A 21,118-nucleotide genomic window follows, 5' to 3' on the forward strand; every position below is an offset into this window, starting at 1 on the left:
GGGAGAAGTTAAACCCAGAGCTATCAGAAGGAAGAAATAATAAGGATTAGGAGACAAATGAATTACAGATTAGAAAAACAGTAGAAAAATGAATGAAATTTTTTTTTTAATTTAAAGATCAACAAACTGAAAAACCTTTACCTGGATAAATGAAGAAAAAAACAACTAAGGAGGATTCTTGAAAGATGGTGGAGTCAGAAGCATCGGTGATCTGTCTATCCAATGAGACAAGAGCTGCATCCATGAGGACATAGTTTTGACCCCTGGCCTCCCTCAGTGGGTTAAGGGTCCAGTGTTGCCGTGAGTTGTGGTGTAGGTTGCAGACATGGCTCAGATCCTGCATTGCTGAGGCTCTGGTGTAGGTTGGCACATACAGCTCCAATTTGACCCCTAGCATGGGAACCTCCATATGCTGTGGATGTGGCCCTAAAAAGACAAAAAACAAAAACAAAAAATACATGCAGAGCCTAAGAGACCTATTGGACACCATCAAAAGGACCAAGAAATGTATTGTGGGAGTCCCAGAAGGAGAAAGGAGAAAGAGGCAGAGAGAATATTTGAAGAAGTAATGGCTAAAATTGTCCCAAATTTAAAGAAAGGTATGCATGTAAACATCCAACACACTCAGTGAATTCCAAGTAAGATGAATATAAAGAGACCCACACCAAGACACATTATAATTAAACTTTCAAAGGACAAAGAAAAATAAATCTCTAAAGCAGCAAGTGAGAAGGACGTAATTACATAGAAGAGATCCTCAAAGAGAAAATCTGCAAATTTCTCATTAGAAATTTTGAAGGCCAGAAGACAGTTGACAGATACATTCAAAGTGTTGAAAGGAAAAAAACCTGTCAACCATGATTCACACATCCAGCAAAACTGTCCTTCAAAAGTGAGGGAGGAATCCAGACATTCCCAGGTGAACAAAAGCTGAAGGAGTTTGTGACCACTAGACTGGCCCTGGAAGAAGTGCTCAAGGGAGTCCTGCAAAGGACATTAGACAGTAAGCTGAAGCTGTATGGAGAAATAAAGATCTCAGTAAATACATGGGCAATTATAATAGCTAGTAGTATTATAGCACTGGTTTGTAACTGCCCTTTTTGTTTTCTACATGATTTAAGAGACCAATATATTTGAAGTAAACCTAATGTAATAGCTAGTATTACTGTAACTTTGATTTATAACTCCAAATCTTGTTCTGTAGGTAATTTGAGACTGATGCATTTAAAGAATTATTAGTTTATGTTTGGTTCACACATTGTATAAAGATATAAATTTGTGGAGTTCCCATCATGGCTCAGTGGAAACGAATCTGATTAGTATCCATGAGGATGTAGGTTTGATCCCTGGCCTTGCTCAGTGGGTTAAGGATCCTGCATTGCCATGAGCTGTGGTGTAGGTCACAGACATGGCTTGGATCTGGCATTTCTGTGGCTGTGGTGTAGGCTGGCAGCTACAGCTGTGATTCAACCCCTAGCCTGGAACCTCCATATGTTTTAGTTGTGGCCTTAAAAAGACCAAAAAAAAAAAAAAAAAAAAAAAAGTGACATCAACACTTAAAGAGGTGGGAACAGAGTATAAAGGTGCAGACTTTTAATTTGTTACTGAAGTGAAGCTGCTATAAATTCAAATTAGAATGTTACAGTGTTGGGACACTAATGTAATCCCCAAGGCAACCACAAAGAAAACTCTAGAATACACACAAAAGGAAATCCAGGAGGAATTTAAATGCTTCACTACCAAAAATGAACTAAACACAAAAGAAGAGAGGAATGTAGGGAATGAGGGACAAAAAAGCTATAGGCCTACAGTAAACACAGCATAAGGACAGAAATAAGTGCCTCCTTATCAGTAATTACTTTAAATATAAGTGGATTATACCCTCCAATCTCAAAAGACAGAGATTGTCTGAATGGATTAGAAACACATGATCCAACTGTATGCTGTCTCTAGAGACTCACTTGATACCCAATGACAAACCATTTTTGAGAGAGTGAAAGGATGGAGGAAGATACTCCATGCAAATGTAACCAGAAGAGAATGGGAATGGCTTGTTTTAATTGCAGAGAAAATTGGCTTTAAATCATAAACAGTTACAAGAGACACAGAAAAACATTACATGCTAACAAATGCTTCAATACAGCAGGAAGATAGAACAATTACAAACATTTATGCACCTGGCATCAGACCATGAAAACATATGAAGCCAAAACTGAGAGAATTGAAGGGAAAAATAATTCTACAATAATGACTGTAGAATCCAATGCTTTACTCAGAATTATGGACAGAACAACTAAATAGACGATAAGTGAGGAAATAGAAGACTTCAACAACTCAATAAGCTAACTAGATGTAATAAACATACACAGAGCATTCCACCCAGCAACAGCATATACGTTCTTCTCAAATGCATATGGGACACTTTCCTGAATAGACTGTATGTGTGGCCACATATTAAGTTACAATGGTTTTAATAAGAAATCACACAGAGTATCTTCTCTGACCACAGTGAGGTGAAGTTAGAAATCAATAACATAAACTGGAAAATTTACAAAATTGTGAAAACTAAGCAGTATCCTTTTAAACAAGCAATGGATCAAAGAAGAAATCTCAAAAAAATCAGGAAGTGGTTTGAAGGTGAATGAGAATAAAGACAAAAAATATTAATACTTATGGGATGTATCAAAAGCAGTACTAAGGGGAAAATTTATAAATGCTTACCTTAAAAAAAGAAACATATAAACAGCCTGACTTTACAATTTAAGGAACTAGAGAAAGATGAACAAACTAAATGCAAAGCTAGCAGAAGGCAGAAAATAGTAAAGATTAGAGCAGAGATCAAAGTAATAGAGAATAGAAAAAGGGAGTTCCTGTTCGTGGCTCAGTGGTTAACGAATCGGACTAGGAACCATGAGGTTGAGGGTTTGATCCCTGGCCTTGCTCAGTGGGTTAAGGATCCGATGTTGCCATGAGTTGTAGTGTAGGTCACAGACATGACTCGGATCTGGTATTGCTGTGGCTGTGGTGTAGGCCAGCAGCTACAGTTCAGATTCAGCCCCTAGCCCAGGAACCTCTACATGCTGTGGGTGTGGCCTAAAAAGCAAAGAAAAGAAAAAAAAGAAAAAGAAAGAAAATGTATACAGATTGGAAGGGGAGAGATAAAACTGTCACTGTGGGAGTTCCCACTGTGGCACAACAGGATCCATGGCATCTTGGGAGCGCTGGGACGCAGGTTCGCTCTCTGGCCCAGCACGTGGCTTAAAGATCAGGCATTGCCACAGAGATGGCTTAGGTTTTGACTTTGGCTTGGATCTGATCCCTGGCCGGGGAGCTCCATATGCCGCAAGGTGGCCAAAAGGTAAAAAAACAAAACTGTCACTATAATGACATGATCTCACATATAGAGAACCCTAATGTCTCCACACAACTACTCTTAGAATAAATTAATTTAGCAAGGTATCAGGATAGCAGGATACAAGATTAATATGCAGAAATCGGTTGCATTTCTTTACATTAATAATAAAATATCAGAAAGAAAGCACAAAAAATCCCATTTAAAATCGTGTTCAAAAAAACAAAATACCTACAAATAAACTTAACCAAAGAGGTGAAAGAACTATACTGGAGGCTGTAAAACAGTGATAAATGAAATGAAGACCATTCAAAGAAATGGAAAGATAACCCATGTTATTGGATGGGAAGAATTAATATTGCTAACGTAGCCATGCTACCCAAAGCAATCTACAGATTTCATGCAGTCCCTATCAAAATACCCATGACATTTTTCACAGAACTAGAACAAATCATCCTAAAATTTATATGGAACCAAAAAAGACCCAGAGTTGCCAAAGCAATCCTGAAGAAAAAGAATAGAGCTGGAGGCAAAACCCTTCTGGACTTCAGACTATACTCAAAGCTCTCGTCATCAAAACCGTGTGATATTGGCACAAAAAGGTGCATATAGATCAATGGAACAGAATAGAGAGCCAGAAATAAACCCACATACATATGGTTAATTACTCTACAACAAGGGAAGCAAGAATATACAATGGAGACAAGACAGTTTCTTCAAGAAAGGGTGTTGGGAAACTTTCATGTAATGAAATTGGAACACTCCCTCACAACATACCCAAAAATCAGATCGGCTGATTTATAGATCCATTTATTTATTTGCTTTTTAGAGCCGCACCTGTGGCATAAGGAAGTTCCCTGGCTAGGGATTGAATCAGGGCTACAGCTGCTGGCCTCCACCACAGCCATAGCAATGCAGGACCCAAGCCATGTCTACAGCCTACACCACAACTCACAGCAATGTTGGATCCTTAACCCACTGAGCGAGGCCAGGGATGGAAGCAGCATCCTCATTGATACTATATTACCATGGAGCTCATTACCGCGGAGCCACGCTGGGAACTTCCTAAAGATCTAAATGTAAGACCTAACATAAAATTCCTAAAAGAATACATAGGCAAAACATTCTCAAACATAAATTGTAGTCATATTTTCTTAGATCAGTCTTCCAGGGCAAAAGAAAGAAAAACAAAAATAAACTGGACAGCATCAAATTTAAAAGATTTTGCGCAACAAAGGACACCATCAACATAAAAAGACAACCAATGGAATGGGAAAAAGTATTTGCAAACGATGTGACTGAAAAGGGCGAAATATCCAAAATACACCAACAGCTCATACAACTCAATATAAATAATAACCCAACAATCAAAAAATGGGCAGAAGACCCAAAGAGACTTTCTCCAAAGAAGACATACAGATGGCCAACAGGCACATGAAAAGATGCTCAACATCACTTATCATTAGTGAAATGCAAAACAAAACCATGGTGAGGTGTTAGCTCACACCGGTCAGAATAGCTGTCATTGAAAGACTACAAATAAATGCTGGAGAGATCGTGGAGAAAAGGGCACACTCCTACACTGTTGGTGGAAATGTGAATTGGTGCAGCTGCTGCAGAAAACCCTGTGGAGGGTCCTTTAAAAACTAAAAATAGCTACCATGTGATCCAGCAATCCCACACCTGGGTATATATCTGAAAAAGATGAAAACTCTAATTTGAAAAGATACATGCATCCCAAAGCTCATAGCAGCATTATTTGTAATAGCCAAGACACAGAAACAACCCAAGCGCTCATCAACAGATAATTGGCTTAAGAAACTGTGGTGTTTATTTACCATATATATATATATATATATATATATATATATATAAATGAAAGCTTGCCATTTGTAGAAACATGGGTGGACACTAAGAATATTTTACTTAGTGAAGTCAGTCATACAGAAAAAGACAAATATTGTATGATATCACTTATATGTTGCTTTGAAAAAATAATACAAATGAATATATACACAAAGCAGAAACATTCTCCCAGACATAGATACAAACTAAGGGGGGAGGGGGTAGGAGGGATACATTAGGAGTATGGGATTACCAAGCTACCCTACGAAAAATAGATAAGCAGCAAGGATTTATTGTAGAGCACAGGGAACTGTATTTAATATCTTATCATAACCTATAATGGGAAAAATCAGAAAAATATAACTAACTTTGCTGTATACCTGAAACTAATAACTATATATGTAGGACATACATACATGTATAGGACAATATGTATGAGAATTTCTGGCCTCGTTTTTCTGTTCCTTTGGTCTATATGTCAATTCTACAGGTTTTGGGTTTTTTTTTTTTTTTTTTGGTTTTTTTTTGTCTTTTTGCCTTTTCTAGGGCTGCTCCCATGGCATATGGAGGTTCCCAGGCTAGGGGTCTATTCGGAGCTATAGCCACCGGCCTATACCACAGCCACAGCAATGCCAGATCTGAGCCCCCTCTGTGACCTACACCACAGGTCATGGCAACGCCAGATTCTTAATCCACTGAGCAAGACCAGGGATCGAACCCTCAACCTCATGGTTCCTAGTTGGATTTGTTAACCATTGAGCCACGATGGGAACTCCTACAGTTTTGATTATTGTAGATTTGTAGTTAGTTTTGAAATCAGTATATGTGAGTTTGAACTTTGTACTTCATTTTCAGTCTGTTTCACTTATTCAGTGGTCCTGGAGAGTCCATATGAAATTTAGGATGAGTTCTTCTCTAACTGTAGAAAATGGCTTGGAACTTTGATAGGGATTTCATTGTCTCTGTAGTCGTGTCGGATTCGTTAACCACTGAGCCATGACGGGAACTCCGATTTGCTGCCTTTTAAAGGCTAATATTCCTTTGTATTTGTATACCATGTTTTTCTTTGCCCATTAATCACCCATTGACAGACATTTATCCTGTGTGCAATATCCCAATTATTGTGAATAATGTTGCAATGAAGTTCAGATGTCTCTTTGAGATTCTGACTTCAGTACTTTGGGATATAGACCCAGACGTGGGATTACTGGATCTCTTGGCGTTTCCATGTTCAGTTTTTTGAAGAACCTCTATAGGTTTTCCATAGTGGCTGCAGCAATTTAAACACCCAGCACCAGTGTACAAGGCATCCCATTTCTCCACATCCTCGCCGCATTTGACATCTTCTGGGGTTTTTTGTAACAGCCGTTCTAACAGCTGTGAAGTAATAGCCCCCCTGGCTTTTTTTTTTTTTTTTTCTTCCATTTGCGGTTCCCTGACGGTTGGTGATGTTGAACATCTCATATACCTGTTTGTATGAAGGACATTTGTATGTCTTCTTTTGAGAAATGTCAACCAGTCCTTTGCCCATTTTGTCAAATGGTTCCTTCTGTATTTTGGATAGCAACCTCTTATCTGACATATGGTTTGCAAATATTTCTTCCATTCCTTAGTTTACCTTTATATTTTCTTGATTGTTTCTTTTGCTGTGCAGTAGCTTTTTAGTTTGATATAATTCTACCTGTCTATTTTTGCTTTCATTGCCTGAAATTTTGGTGTCATCCAGTAAGTCATTGTTAAGCCCAATATTTTGCTTTCCTTATGTTTTTTTCTAAGAGTTTTATGGTTATGGATTTTATGTTTATTTCTTCAATCCATCTTGAGTTGATTTTTTATGTGGTGTGAGATGACTCAACTTCATTATTCTACGTGTGTATATCCCGTTTTCCTGTACTGATTATTGAAGAAACTATCCTTTTCCAATTGTGTATTTTTTTTTTCCCCCTTTTTTAGGGCTAAGGCTGCTGCTTATGGAAGATCCCAGGCTAGGGGTCTAATTAGAGCTGCAGCTGCTGGCTTACACCACAGCCACAGCAATACTGGATCTGAGCCACATCTCCAACCTACGCCACAGCTTGTGGCCATGCCGGATCCTTAACCCACCAAGAGGCCAGGAATCAAACTCACATCTTCAGACTGTGTTGGGTTCTTAACCTGCTGAGCCACAATGGACACTCCCCCAATTCTGTATTCTTGATACACTTCTCAAAGATCAGCTGATAGTAAATCTGTGGACTAATTTCTGAGCTCTCTACTATGTTCTGTTGTTTTATGTTTGTTGTAATGCTAGTACCATGGCTTTGTAATAGCTTTTGAAATCAGGAAATGTAACACCTCCAGCTTTGTTCTTCTTGTGTAAAATTGCTTTGGACATGCAGGGTCTTTTATGGTTCCAAGTGAATTCTAGGATTATTTTTTTCTATTTCTGTAAAGAATGCCATTGGAATTTTGATACGGATTGCACTGAAACTATAGATCACTTTGGGTAATATGGACATTTTAACAACATCAATTTTTTCGATCCATGAACATGGGATGTCCTTCATATTATTTGTGTCGTCTTTGATTTTTCATGAATGTTTTATACTCTTTAGTTTCAAGTCTTTCACCTGCTTAGTTAAGCTTATTCCTAAGTATTTTATTCTTTTTGATGCTATTGTAAACAAGATTGTTTCCTACTTTCCTTTTTGGATAGGCTTTGGTTTGTGTATAGGTTTTTGTCTGCTTCTTTCGGTATGTTGATATTTGTATCTTGCAAATTTACTGAATTCATATATTGATTCTAATGGCTTTTGGTGGAGTCTTTTGGGTGTTCCAGATAGATCACATGATCTTAAAACAGAGATACTTTTACTTCTTCCTTTCTAATTTGGATCCCTTTTATTTCTTCTTACTGCTTAACTGCTCTTTCTAGGACTTACAGCACTGTGTTGAACAGAGGAGGCCAAAGACAGCACTCTTTTTGGGGGGTTTTTGTTGTTTTGGGGGTTTTTGGGGGTTTGTTTCTGATTTTAGGGAAAAACCTTTAGGCTTTCATCATTGCTCTGGGGGTTTCCATATATGACCTTTAATATAATGAAGAAGTTTCCTTCCATTCTTAGTTTTAGGATTTTTATTGTGAAATATTATTGAATTTTGTTAAATGCCTTTTTTTTTCTGCATGAATTGATAGCATGTGTTTTTTTTCCTTCATCATATTAATGTGATATATTACACTGATAGAATTTCATTTGTTGGCCCATCCTTGTATTCTAGGAATAAATCCACTTGGTCATAGTATATAATCCTTTTCTATTTTTCTGTGTTCTGTTTGCTAGTATTTTGTTGAGGATTTTTGGTGGAATTATAGTTTATAATTGTTATATCTTATACAATTACTTTTTGTCCAAGATGTGTCTTTGTCTTTTTAAGTTTTTGAACTGAGGTCTATTTCATCTGAATTAATATACCCTACCAGCTTTCTTTTGATTAATATTTACTTGGAATATCTCTTTTTATCCTTTTACATTTAATCTTTTTCTGTCTTTAAATCTAAAATGTGTCCTTTTAAGACTATATATATATATATATATATATATATATATATATATATATGGATTATTTTCCTAATCCATTCTGCCTATCTCTGCCTTTGATCAGACCATTTAATCCACTTATATTTTTGCTTTTTTTTAGGTTCCCAGGCTAGGGGTCTAATAGGAGTTACAGCTGCCAGCTTACGCCACAGACAGAGGCAATGCCGGATCCTTAACCCACTGAGCAAGGCCAGGGATCAAACCGGCAACCTCATGGTTCCTAGTTAGAGTCCTTTCCGCTGCACCACTACAGAACTCCTAATCCACTTACATTTAAAGTAACTACTAACAAGGAGAAACTTACTACTGCCATTTTGCTACTTAAAAAAAAAAAAAAGTCTTATAGTTTTTTGGTCTCTATTACTGCCTTGTTTTCTGTTTGGCTCTTTTTCTTTTTGTAATGATATATTTTAATTCCCTTCTCATGTATACTTTTCTGTATATTCTATAGATATTTTCTTTGTGGTTACCTGGGGATTACATATAACACTCTCAGGTTATAACACAATCTAATTAGGATGTTACCAACTTGACCTCAATTGCGTACAAAACTCTACTCCTATATTGTTCTGTTTCCTCTTCGTCTTATTAATGTCACACATTACATCTTTATACATTGTGTATCTAATAACATAGACTTATAATTTAATTATTTTAATGCATTTGTCTTCTGCTGAAATACAAAGTGGAGTTTCTGCCAAAATTAAGGTAATACTGGTTTTTATGTTTGTCCAGGTATTCATCAGATCTTGACATCTTCATGCTGCTGTAAGTTACTGTCTAGCATCCTATCATTTCAAACTAAAGGACTGCCTTCACTATTTCTTACAGATCAGGTAGTATACAAATAAGTTCTGCTCTGTTCCATCCAGTTCAAGGTGATGGGGTCAGGGGACTGGGAAGCAGGATGCTACCTGCTCAAGAGCAAGACCACTGCCACACTGGCGAAGGTGTGGGGCAATAGTAAGTGAAAATGCCACAAAACCTTCCTGTTATTTTAAGGATGACCTTTTCTTGCTTGAATCTTTGCTTGCTTGCTGTAAAATTGGGACTTTTCCAGAGCTCCTACGAAATTAGTTCAGACAGCTTCTGGTTGTTTTCTTCATGTTTCTGTGGGAAAAGGAGTGCTTGAACTTCCTAGTCTGCCATTTTGTCAAAACACTGGTTTTTAACCAATTAAATTTGCAGTGATAAATTGTGAAATTTATTGAGAGTTTTGGGAAGTTGGCACTCCCATCAGTGCTGATGATCGTGCCGGGACAGCAGTCTGTGTGTGCGCGTCTGTGTGTGTATGTGTATATGCGTGTCTGTATATATGTGGACTAGCTTATATGTGTGTGCGTGCGAGAGATTATGTATGTATCTGACGAGATTAAAAACACTAGTATTATCTGACTCCGAGGAACCTGGCCTAAAGAAATACTCATGGATATGTATGGGGAGTTTGGGCTATAAGAATATTTATTCCTTTCCTTACAATAATGAAATACTAGTAGAAAGACATATGTTTAGTAAGAGGGGTTGGTTAAAGGTGGTCCAGCACGCAGTGAAATGCTACATACCTGGTAAAACATCCTGAGGAAGAATAATTTCATCGAACTGACATTATTATTTCCAAATAGATTTTAACACCAACTGCTTATTTAAAAAAAGGATCTAAGCGCCCTCATTCCAGTGGCAGTCATTACTGTCGTGAATCAGGCCATTCAGCAGCTGCCCACTCCCCAAACGCTTCTGTAACCCTGGTCCTCTTGGACTTACCCCGACTTTGGGTCTCACAAGTCCTGTGGCTTTACTTACAGAGTATTAACTCTGAACTCTGAACTCAAGGCAGCGACTGTAAGATCCATTTTCGGAACCAAGGAGGCTGCAGGGATTCTTGGGAGGTTGAGACCATTTACCAGGCAATGCATTAACCACTTTACAAATATTAATTCATTCAATTCTCATAGAGACGAAGAGACCTATCTTATTATCCTCGTTTTTCAACTGAGGAAGCTAGAGCCCTGGGAAGGTTCTAACTTGCCTCACGTTCCAGAGCTAGTGATTGGTAGAGTTGAGATTTCAACCCAGGTATGATTTCAACCCAGAGCCTAGGCTTTCACTCACAGCTTTTGCTTTCTCTTGTTCTTATTAGTGGACGAATAATACTTAACATAAGAGAAATGTCATCAACAATGGTTTTCATTGTCCAGAGCTTTTTATTAAGTGTTTTTACTTGCAAGAGGCCATTTACCTGTGAAAATTCATTTTGCTGAGACAGGAACGGAGGCTCCATGTACCCAGAGTAGATGCTGTGAAACCCAGTGCAGGACGTCCAGACTCAATATTATTGATAAACAGTACGATGTGAATAATGATAAAAAGTGCCCACGCTCCTCAGGGCTTCACAATGTGAATTCACACACGTTTTACAAGAGCTAACTGGCTCTCAGAGGCCAGCGACGCGGGCGAGACAGCACATCACGTAAGAAACAGCAGTTATTGCTTTGCTCAACAACAACGCCTTGCACGCCAGAGCTGAAGACAAGGCTTTTCGCAGGGAAATGAAACTCACATCGCAGGGAGGTGTGGACCTCACCTGGCTGCTGCCGCTGCTTCGTGGCCCCTGGGCAGGTTCTCGGCCGCATTGGCCCCGAAGGCGCCTCCCGAGGAGTCCTGGCCCGCGGGCACCCGGGCACCTGGGCAGATGGGCGGGTCCGGGCTGCGGGTCGCGGCGGACCGCCCTCGTGCCCGTGGCAACCCCGTGCCCCCGCCGCCCCCGGGCCGCGCCGAGCTGACCCCGGGCCGCCTCCCCGAGGTCCCCCGCCCCCGCCCGGGCCGCTCCGCGCCGGGACCCGGGCGCCCTCCGCCGCCGCCGGGGCCGCTCGCACCCTTCTCGGGCCGCCTCGGCGCCCTCCCCGCGCCCCCGCCGCCGGGAGCTGCCCCGGCGGGCGGCGGGCGGCCGGCGGCCGGCGCGAGGCCCCTCCCCGGCGGAGTCGCTCAGCGCGGAGGAAGCGGAGGCGGCGGCAGCGCCGAGACCTCGCCGCGCTCATGGCGTCGCCCGGGTGAGTGCGGCGCTCGCGGCCGCGCTGGGGAGGGGGCTGCGGGGTGGGGGCTGCGGGCGGCCGGCGGCGGGCTGCGGCCCTTCCCGGCCGGCGGCCCCGGACCCCCGCCCGCCGGCGCGCCAGGCCCCGCGGCCCTCTCCTGCCGACCTTGGGCGGAGGCGGCCGGGGCGGGGGCGGGCGGAGGCGGGCGGGGGGCGCGGGCGGAGTGGGGATCGCGGCGCCGGGGGCGGGATCCGGGGCGGGGGGCGCGGGGGCCGGGGCCCGGCAGCGCGGGCGCGGCCCCCCCCCGGCGCCCCCGGCCTGGAGCCGCGGCGCCCGCCACCCCGCCTTCCGCATCTCTTTTCTCCGCTTGCTCGCGTTGGAGTTGATGCTGGGTTCTCGCCGCCGTCGGGACGCAGCCCGAAAGTCCCCACCGTCGGCAGCGAGGGCCGGGCAGACCCTGCTTCGGCCTGGCCTGGGCCTCCTGCTTGGGCCGGGCCGCGGGCCGGGTTACAGGGGGTGCCCCTATTCTGACATCATCTCCATTCTCCTGTCCTGGCGTTAAAACGTGATTTCTTTTCGGAAATGCGGGTGACACACAGAGTTTGCAATTTTATACAATCCTTACTGCAAAATAAAACCTCGGCCATTCATTATGATTACTTTTTGTTTTGGTAATTTAACTAGTCTCGAAAGCTGGGCATGACAGAATTAATCCAACAGCCACGCTTCGCAGAGGAGGAAGATTCGTCTCAAGGTCATTGCTTTAGTTGGTATTGGACTTTATTTGACTGTTGTCCATCATCCAGTGTCTTCAAGCTTGTGGCTGGCATAGCCGTTCAAGTTCATCCTCACACCTCACAAAGGGCTTTGACTGGGGCGGGGGTTGGCGTGGGGCCTGCTGGGGGGTGGCAATGGTGGCCCTTAGGCCCCTTGCCCGTGAGGCCCGAGCCGTGCCCTGAATGCACTGGGCCTGCATGGAGCAAGCTGCGTTTGACTCGAGCCAAGTCATGGGCATTTTCCATCTACCTGCTGTCTTTCGAGGTTCGGGAGGAGCAGTCAGGAGTACCCAGTACTTTGAGCTTGTAAATAGAATAAATAGCTCATCTCTCAGAAGGCCAGGCTGATTCATCAAGAGGTTGAAGGTCCCACTGCATTCCCAGCCCTCTTGTCACAACAGGGTGAGGCAGAGCAGGCTGAAGGCAGCACGGGGGAGGCTAAGCCTGTGTGCCGCTGCCATGAGACCTTTACAAAAGTGATGGGGCATTTGGCATCCAAGCCTTCTACTTGGTAGATCTGGGTCTATTGGGGCGGTCGTGCTAAACTCTGTCCCTGTGTCAGGTGGTCTTAGTGCAGATTTGATATTTGCAGTTCTATGTATGAGCGACCTCCCAAGTCTGCGTTTGGCATTAATTTCTGAGGCATACCCATGGCAAAGCTGCCACAAAGTGTTTAGTGGACTTTATTTTTTTTAATGATTTTTATTTTTTCCGTTATAGTTGATTTACAGTGTTCTGTCCGTTTCTACTGTACAGCACAGTGACCCTGTCGTATGTAGTATACTTTATTTCATTTCATGGAAAGAACCGTCTGCTTATGTACGAATGTGGGGACAGTCCACACCTCAAGAGGTCTGTACGCTTTGCTGGTAGACCAGAGTCTAGCCAGCGAGGCCTGGTTTCCTAGGATTCTTTGATCTCTCTCAAGTCAGCAGACGTTCAGCCTCCTAGACTAGGTGCTGTGGGAACAAGTCCAACGATTCAAGGCAGGGATGGGAGGGGAGCCTTTCTTTCTGCTGGGCTGTTCATGGAGAAGCCTCCGAATCTGGCGTTCTTTTCTTTTTTTGAACATTTTTTGAAATTTATTTTTTTAATCAAGGTATAGTTGATTTACAGTGCTGTGCCAATTTCTGCTGTACAGCAAAACGACCCAGTCGTTCCCTTTCTTATATTATCTTCCATCATGGTCTATCCCAAGAGACTGGGTATAGCTCCGCGTGCTATACGGCAGGACCGCACTGCTGATCCATCACCAAGTGTAGTAGTTTGCTCACCCCGAGCTTCCCGGTCCATCCCACTCCCTCCCCACTGGTGTTCTTTTCTAAGTGACGATTTCCATGCGAGAGCTGGGAAGGAAAGAAGAAACCCTGAGAGGTTTTGAGGCCCTTACCCCTGTGCTAGGCATCGTGCAAAAGAAAATGGCAAGAATGAAGCCATCGAAGGAAAAGAGATGTTTGAGACGCCTCACAGCCCAGCGTCTCTGGAGCTACGTCGAGACAAGGCCGGAGATGGAGTCGGGGCCAGATTACAGGACCTGGCCTCGTTTTGTGGGCTTATTGCTCCCTGTTCGCTGAAGGATGTTTGTCACCAAGCTCTCGGGAAATCCATGTGACAGCAGGGTGGAGGAGGCGGAGAGGGCAGGCGAGGTGGAGATGCGCATCCCGCGACCATCGACTGTCTCCTACGAGCTTCCACTCCTTGCAGCCCCTGTCTCTTCTCTGCTCTGCCTGCGCCGTCACTGTTGGAGTTGCCTTGGGTCCGGGAGTCTGTCTAATCCCAGCACGTGTTCTCTGCATCCATTTCTGCAGCTTTAAATGTGCAGATCAGAGGTTCTTAACCTGGGGTCCATGGTTCATGGGTGGGCTGCCAGGGCCCTGCATCCCCTGAAATTGTATGCAGCACTGGAGGTTCCTGTGTATTTTCCTGGGACCAAGGTCTATGGCCCTCATCATGTGTAGCCCATCTTGAGGGGCTCCAGCAGTTTTATAGCCATCCATCCACACCTCTCTAGAAGGACAGTTAACTGTGCAAAATATGTATATTTTTTTCAGATTGTTAGTGGTAGATGCTTTGAAAAACAAACAAACCAAAACTATGAAACAGAGGAGAAAAATCAAACGTAGGGATTCGTTTGCCGTTGTGGCACAGTGGAAACGAATCTGACTAGTATCCATGAGGATGCGGGTTCAGTCCTTGGCCTCGCTCAGTGGGTTAAGGATCCGGTGTTGCTGTGAGCTGTGGTGTAGGTCGCAGACGCCACTCAGATCTGGCGTTGCTGTGGCTGTGGCTTAGGCTCCAGCTGCAGCTCCAATTCAACCCCGAGGCTGGGAAACTCCATGTGCTGTGGGTGCGGCCCTAAAAAGAAAAAAAAAGAAAGAAAAAAAATCAAACGTCGTCTGCGTTTGCATAGACCACCACTTAAAAAGTTTTAGTGTTTCTGAAATTAGGCTATTATTCTTCTGAGAGAGACATGCTTACAGAGTCGACTAGAGCTCCTCCCCCTCCCCCATCTTAGTTAGGCAGGTATCCTGACATTTTTTGTTGCATTTATGTGTTATATTTGTTCTTTGTTTCTCCCCCAATTTTTACATTTATTGTTTTATTTTGCATGTAACATAAAACTTGTCGTCTTAACCATTTATTTCCTCTCTTTGTACATAAATGGCCTCATGCTCTTCTACAGCTTTGCTTTATTCACCCAGGGCTGTGCTTCAGCATTCTCCCCCGTGAGAACAAGAAGATTTACCTAAAATTTGGCATGTATAGAACATTCTGTGGCATGGTTATGTTATTTAGTTAAGACCGTTTCCAGGTTTCTCTGTAAGATGGTGCCACGCAGTTGGTATCTCCCTCTGGACATGCACAAGTGTTCTTCTAGGAGTTCCCTTTCTGGCTCAGTGGGTTAAGAACCCAACTAGCATCCATGAGGATTTGGGTTCCATCCCTGGCCCCACTCAGTGGATTAAGGATCCAGCATTGCCATGAGCTGCGGTCGCAGACGCAGCTCGAATCCTGCTGCAGCTCTGATTCCACCCCTAGCCTGGGAACTTCCCTATGCCGAAGGTGTGGTCCTAAAAAGCAAAATAAATAAATAAAATAATAAAATAAAATAAAAATTAAAAAGAAGAAAGAAAAAAAGAGAAATGGGACACTAATGGCATTTTCATGCACCCCATCTTCTAAGATGGAAACATCATCCTTGAAATTCCTCAGAACTTGGTCCTTCAGAGATAGTTCCAGTTTCTTTGATCTGGTTGGTAACATCGAATTCTAACCACCCACATCCCCTAAGTAAACCGGTTTTCGTTTCAGAAAATGTGGTCCTTGTAGCACTGAAGCAGCCTCTGCCCTGGCCGGGGTGGGAGGGGAGCGGATGCCATGAGAGGGTCCTGGGGAAAGTGGGGGAGGCCAGGAGCCCCAGCGGACGGCCTCGCCTGCCCTCCTGGCCGCTCAGCTCCTTGGCTGCTGAAAGCACTGCCTGTTAGCATCCCCCGGACGGACGGGAAAGGGAGACCTATTGCCTTCCCTGTCCAGGCAGATTCTCTCCTAATGCCATCATTTGTGGGGCAGGAAAAGGTCCTTCAGGAAGGGGCTCAGCTTTCCATGGGAGCCTGGCCTGGTCCAAATGGGTCCGCAGAGCTGCGAGCTCTTCGCCCTGGGTGAAGGCTGGGTCCGCTGGCCAGGCCGGGGGCGGGAGGGGGGGAAAGGGCCTACGGATGCCACTGTGGGAGGAGACGCTCAGGAGCTCAGCCAAGGTGTGCACGTGCTCCCGGGAGAGGTCCAGCAGGAGCCTTAGCCTCTGCACCTTCCAAAGAGCCAAAGAACGCACATGGCTTTGCCAGCAGGAGGCAGAGTGTGCCCCCGCCCCGCTGGGGTTGCGCAGGGAGCCAGCAGCCACCCCAGTGTGTCCCTACTGGAGAAAATGAGAGGCCCAGGATGGGGTTGTAGGCTGAAGCCTCTCTGGCTCTGGCCCTGAACCCCACTGACCTGCCCACAGGTGGCAGATGTCATGCGGCCACCCTCTGTCCCAGCTCAAAGGAGAGCCTCCTCTTGCCCAGAACCACGAGCGGCAGGGGCTTTCCAGTCCGAGGGAGGGTGTAGGAAATTGAGATGCTGTCTGCTTCCAGGACATGTGTCTGCAGGCTCTGTCTTAAGTGCTCTTGCATATCTTATGTTATTTAATCTTCACAGCAACCCTATGGCAAGTAACTGTTACTGACCATATTACACAGACGGGGAACTGAGGCCCAGCTAAGCCGTTTCAGTTAAAATATGATACACAGTGACCCCATTAAGGACATTTGGTTTAAATTTGGCTACTGAGGCCCAACAATAATGTTGGATTCAGTTTTTTTTTATGTAATCAATTGAGAGTTTATTAATTCTTTGCTATTCATTAGTTTCAAATGCTCTTACAAAAGAAGTTTTAAAAATTAGCAACATGTAAGGAGCTGTTCAAAGAAGTAAAATTAATGTTTATTTTTTGCCTTTGAAATAGTTACCTTACGTTGTTCTCATCACGAAGCTCCTGCGGCCTCTCCGTGGCGTGCTCTGGAGGAAAGTGAAGGGTGTGTTGGCGTGGTTCGTTGGCGTGAGAAGCCGTGTTGCAGAGTGGTTGTACCTTCAATTACGCTTTTAGGGAAGACGGTGGAGTGTGGAATAACTTAGAAGCGGCCCTTTTCTTTAAGGAAGGACTCCCTCTGGGAGGTTGTGCTTTCTGAGCAAGATCACCTGCTTGTCCGGAAAGTCTTATAGTTGAGATGCGGTGGTTCTGTCTTAGGTTCTCTCTCTACCTTGTAACCTTTAACAAAATTGTTAGTTGCTTTACTTTAAAAAAAAAAAAAAAAGACAGTAATATATGCACATGGTAAAAATCTCAAAAGGTATAAGAGGAACACGAATGAAAATTCAGGTACCCGCTGTTTCTGTGTGAGAAGCCAGCATCATTGGAGCAGCAGCGGGGTCCAGGCAGGGCACAGTGGGGATTCCTGTCCTCCTCCCTGTTCTGTTGTAGACCCAGAAGGCCTTTTAGAGATGTCCTTTGTTATTTTGTTTCTCTTTAGATTCTTGGCTCTTTCTCATGGATTTGCAGATCTGTGTAGGCTGAGCAAACCAATTTTTGTTGTTTGTATTACGAATGCTTTTTCCTGTCTGTCATTTGCCTTCTGACTTTATGAAACTTTCCTTACTCTGAGATCTTTTTTTTTTTTTAATCTCTAATATTTTCTTTCAGTGTATTTTATACTTCGTTTTCTTTTCTTTTCATTTTTTTTTAATGGCACCCACGGCATATGGAAGTTCCCTGGGCCAGGGATTGACTCTGAGCTACAGCTGCGACCTAGGCAGCAGCTTCGGGTAAGTATGGATCCTTTTAACCCACGGCACGGGTCCAGGGATCAAACCCATGCCTCCACAGCAACCCGAGATGCTGCAGTCAGATTCTTAACAGAGTACGACACAGCGGGAACTCTTTCAATTTCTAATTTAACTCAGATGCAGGTAGTGTTCATTTTGGTGAAAAGAGCAGTAGGGATTTACCTTTTTTTTTTCAGGTTATTGTAATTGAGTTACAGTTGCAGAGCTATCAGATCGGGGACACAGTTCCCAATTGCATTTGGACCTACGGGGGGCTCTTCTTTTACCGGACTCTGTCTGTTCATGAACCAGTACTACAGCCTTAACTTACTGTGGCTTGTACTATGTTCTACTGTCTGGCAGGTTTTGTTCTCTTTCATTACTGTTCTGTTAGAATTTTCCTATTCTTGTACAAATATTTCAATAGAATCAGTTTATCCGTTTTTGAACCTGAATTCACTTACAGGTTAATTTGGGGAGAATTGACTTTAAAATTATAGTAAGCCTCCCCCCACCCCATAGGAGTCTTCCTTCCACATTTTGAAACTTCTTTTTGTATATAGGATGGCTATTTGGCTTTTAAAATTTTTGGGGGGCGTTCCCCTTGTGGCTCAGTGGTAACGAACCCAACTTGTATTCATGAGGATGTGGGTTTGATCCCTGGCCTCGCTCAGTGGGTTAAGGATCCAGCATTGCCGTGAGCTGCTGTGTAGATGGCAGACGCCGCTCAGATCTGGCCTTGCTGTGGCTGTGGTGCAGACTGGCTGCTGTAGCTCCGATTCAACCCCTAGCCTGGGAACTTCCATATGCCTTGGGTGCAGCCTGGGAACTTCCATATGCCTCGGGTGCAGCCCTAGTGTCCCCAGCTTATTGAATTCTCTCATTGCTCATAGTGGTTTTCCAGTTGGTCTCTTGATTTTCCAGATCTGACCACACCCTAATTTTTTTCTGCTATCATGGATGAATAGCAAGTTGACTCTGCTTTTCTTACCCCCCTCCCCATGGCATGTGGCGTTCCTGGGCCAGGGATCAGCTGCAACCTACCCCACTGTTGAGGCAACACTGGATCCTTAGCCCACTGTGCCCAGGCCTGCGATTGAACCTGCGTCCCAGGGCTCTGATCCCACTGTGCCACAGCAGGAACTCCTGACTCTACCTTTGTTGTGGGCAGACTGCGTGTCTTTAGGAAAGGGTGCACAGTGAGTACTGCCCTCCTTAAGCACCCCCAGCCCCCTAGTCCCTGTGCTGCCCAGCGTCTCCAAGGAAGTGGGTCCCCCCACCCGGGCTAGAACATGAGCACCAGCCCCTCTCATGTCGCACAGCCCCACTCATCCACGGCCTTCCCCCTGGAGACAGTAGCAGCTCTCTTGAGCCTGAATATTTGGAGGTTTCCTGGGCTCTTTGTCACACCCTCTTCCCGGTCTGTTGAAATCTGTCAGTCTTTCGGAGCCCAACCCTGGGTGGTAGCCTCTGCTGCTGCCTCCTGGGTCTGACCTTCGTCATCTCTGATCTGTCCTCAGCATAGAACAAGCGTGTCGACTTGCACTCTGAGCATCCTCCAGAATAAAAGCTGAAGTCTTGGAGTTCCCGTAGTGGCTCAGCGGAAATGAATCCTATTAGGAACCATGAGGTTGCGGGTTCGATCCCTGGCTTCATGCAGTGGGCTAAGGATCCGGCGTTGCCGTGAGCTGTGGTGTAGGTCACAGATGTGGCTTGGATTCTGAGTTGCTGTGGCTGTGGAGTAGACTGGCAGGTGCAGCTCCAATTTGACCCCTAGCCTGAGACTTTCTATATGCCTCAGGTATGGCCCTAAAAAGCAAAAAAAAAAAAAAAAAAGCTGGAGTCTTTTCTGTGGCCTGGAAAGTTCAGTCTTACCTGACCTCCCCTCCTGCCTTCCTCCCGCTCACTTGCACCAGCCTCTGCCTGATCCCCGAGCCCCTTCGGCCTATGCGGCTGCCGGGAACTCTCTTCCCAGGGAGCCGTGTGCCCTCGCTTCCTGCCAAGCCTGCCCACAGGTTCGCTTCTCCAGGAGGTGCAGCCTGGCCTAATTCCCGCAGTCTCTGCCCCTGTTCCCCACACGCCTCGTACCCAATCCCGGTCCATACCTCCTTTCTTCTATAGCACTTGACACCCGCCAGTGTATCCTCAACACTTTCAAACACTGTTCTTTGTCAGTCTCTCCCACCTTGTGGAAGGTCAGCCAAGAGCAGAGATATTTATGTCCTTCACTGATGTATCCCAAACTCCTAGAAAAGTCTCTAGCAGTAAATAAATATATGGGTAGGAGTTCCTATTGTGGCTCAACATGTTAAGAACCAGACAGGATGTCCGTGGGGAGGCAGGTTCAATCCCTGGCTTGGCTCGGTGGGTTAAGGATTCAGCGTTGCTGCAGGCTGCTGTGTGGGTTGCAGATGTAGCTCAGATCCGGCGTTGCCGTGGCTGTGACGTAGGCCTCAGGTGCAGCTCCAAGTTCGACCCCTAGCCCAGGAACTTCCAGATGCTGCAGGTATGGCCCTAAAAAGAATAAATAAATAAATAAAGTGGTCAAATCCAAGAAAACACTAACTGTCTTGTATAATTTTGCTTCACATATGTAAATCTCTCTGGATCCTTACAGCAGCCTGATTCGTCGAGCAGGGCAGGGAGGCCAGCTCTGTTTTATAAACTAGCACACGTGTATTGTGTGGAGTTTGTATAAGGAGTGTTCATAGCATCTCCCCAACCCAGCTCTAGTACAAGATCCTGAAAGATTGGAGCTGCCTTGAAAGGCCAAAGAGGGAGTTCCCGATGCGGCTCAGCAGGTTCCGAACCCGACTAGTATCCATAAGGATTCCAGCTCGATCCCTGGCCTCACTCAGTGGGTTGGGCATCTGGTGTTGCTGTGGCTGTAGCGTAGGCAAAAAAAAAGAAAAAAGGAAAAAAAAGGTCGAAGAGCCGTTTCCTCTGGTCCAGTGAAGCAGAGACGAAGACTACTTGCTTGTCACACAGACTCTCTCCTTGGAACACTTAGACCGGGGTGTTGCTATAACCGTCGCCCGGGGCCTTGCCGGAGGGGCAGCAGCAGCAGCCCAGACGCTTCTGCTTGAGGGGCCCTTTCTCGGTGGGCTGCTCTCAGGAAATTCGAGGTGCCTGAAAGCAGGTGGACAGGAGTGGCCTCTGCCACGCTCCCTGCGCACCCCAGCATGT

The 21,118-nt window shown here is 44.8% G+C and overlaps 1 protein-coding gene across 3 annotated transcripts in view; it reads left to right on the forward strand.

The window, feature by feature from the left end:
- URGCP (upregulator of cell proliferation) overlaps positions 1–21,118 on the forward strand; it is a 58,139-nt gene that overhangs the window by 13,046 nt on the left and 23,975 nt on the right. Inside the window, exon 1 of one of the 3 annotated variants that reach the window (XM_085005691.1) lies at positions 11,206–11,239. The exons of the other annotated variants lie outside the window; for them this stretch is intronic. The gene's annotated coding sequence lies outside the window, so the exon portion shown is untranslated. Of the gene's footprint in view, positions 1–11,205; positions 11,240–21,118 lie in introns of those variants that run through there. 3 annotated transcript variants of the gene reach the window in all.

The sequence above is a fragment of the Sus scrofa genome, chromosome 18 (genome assembly GCF_054392235.1).
Source record: "Sus scrofa isolate SSC_HxYL_T2T_F1_AM1 chromosome 18, Sscrofa_HxYL_maternal_Yorkshire_Landrace_v2.0, whole genome shotgun sequence".
Taxonomy (NCBI): Eukaryota; Metazoa; Chordata; class Mammalia; order Artiodactyla; family Suidae; genus Sus; species Sus scrofa.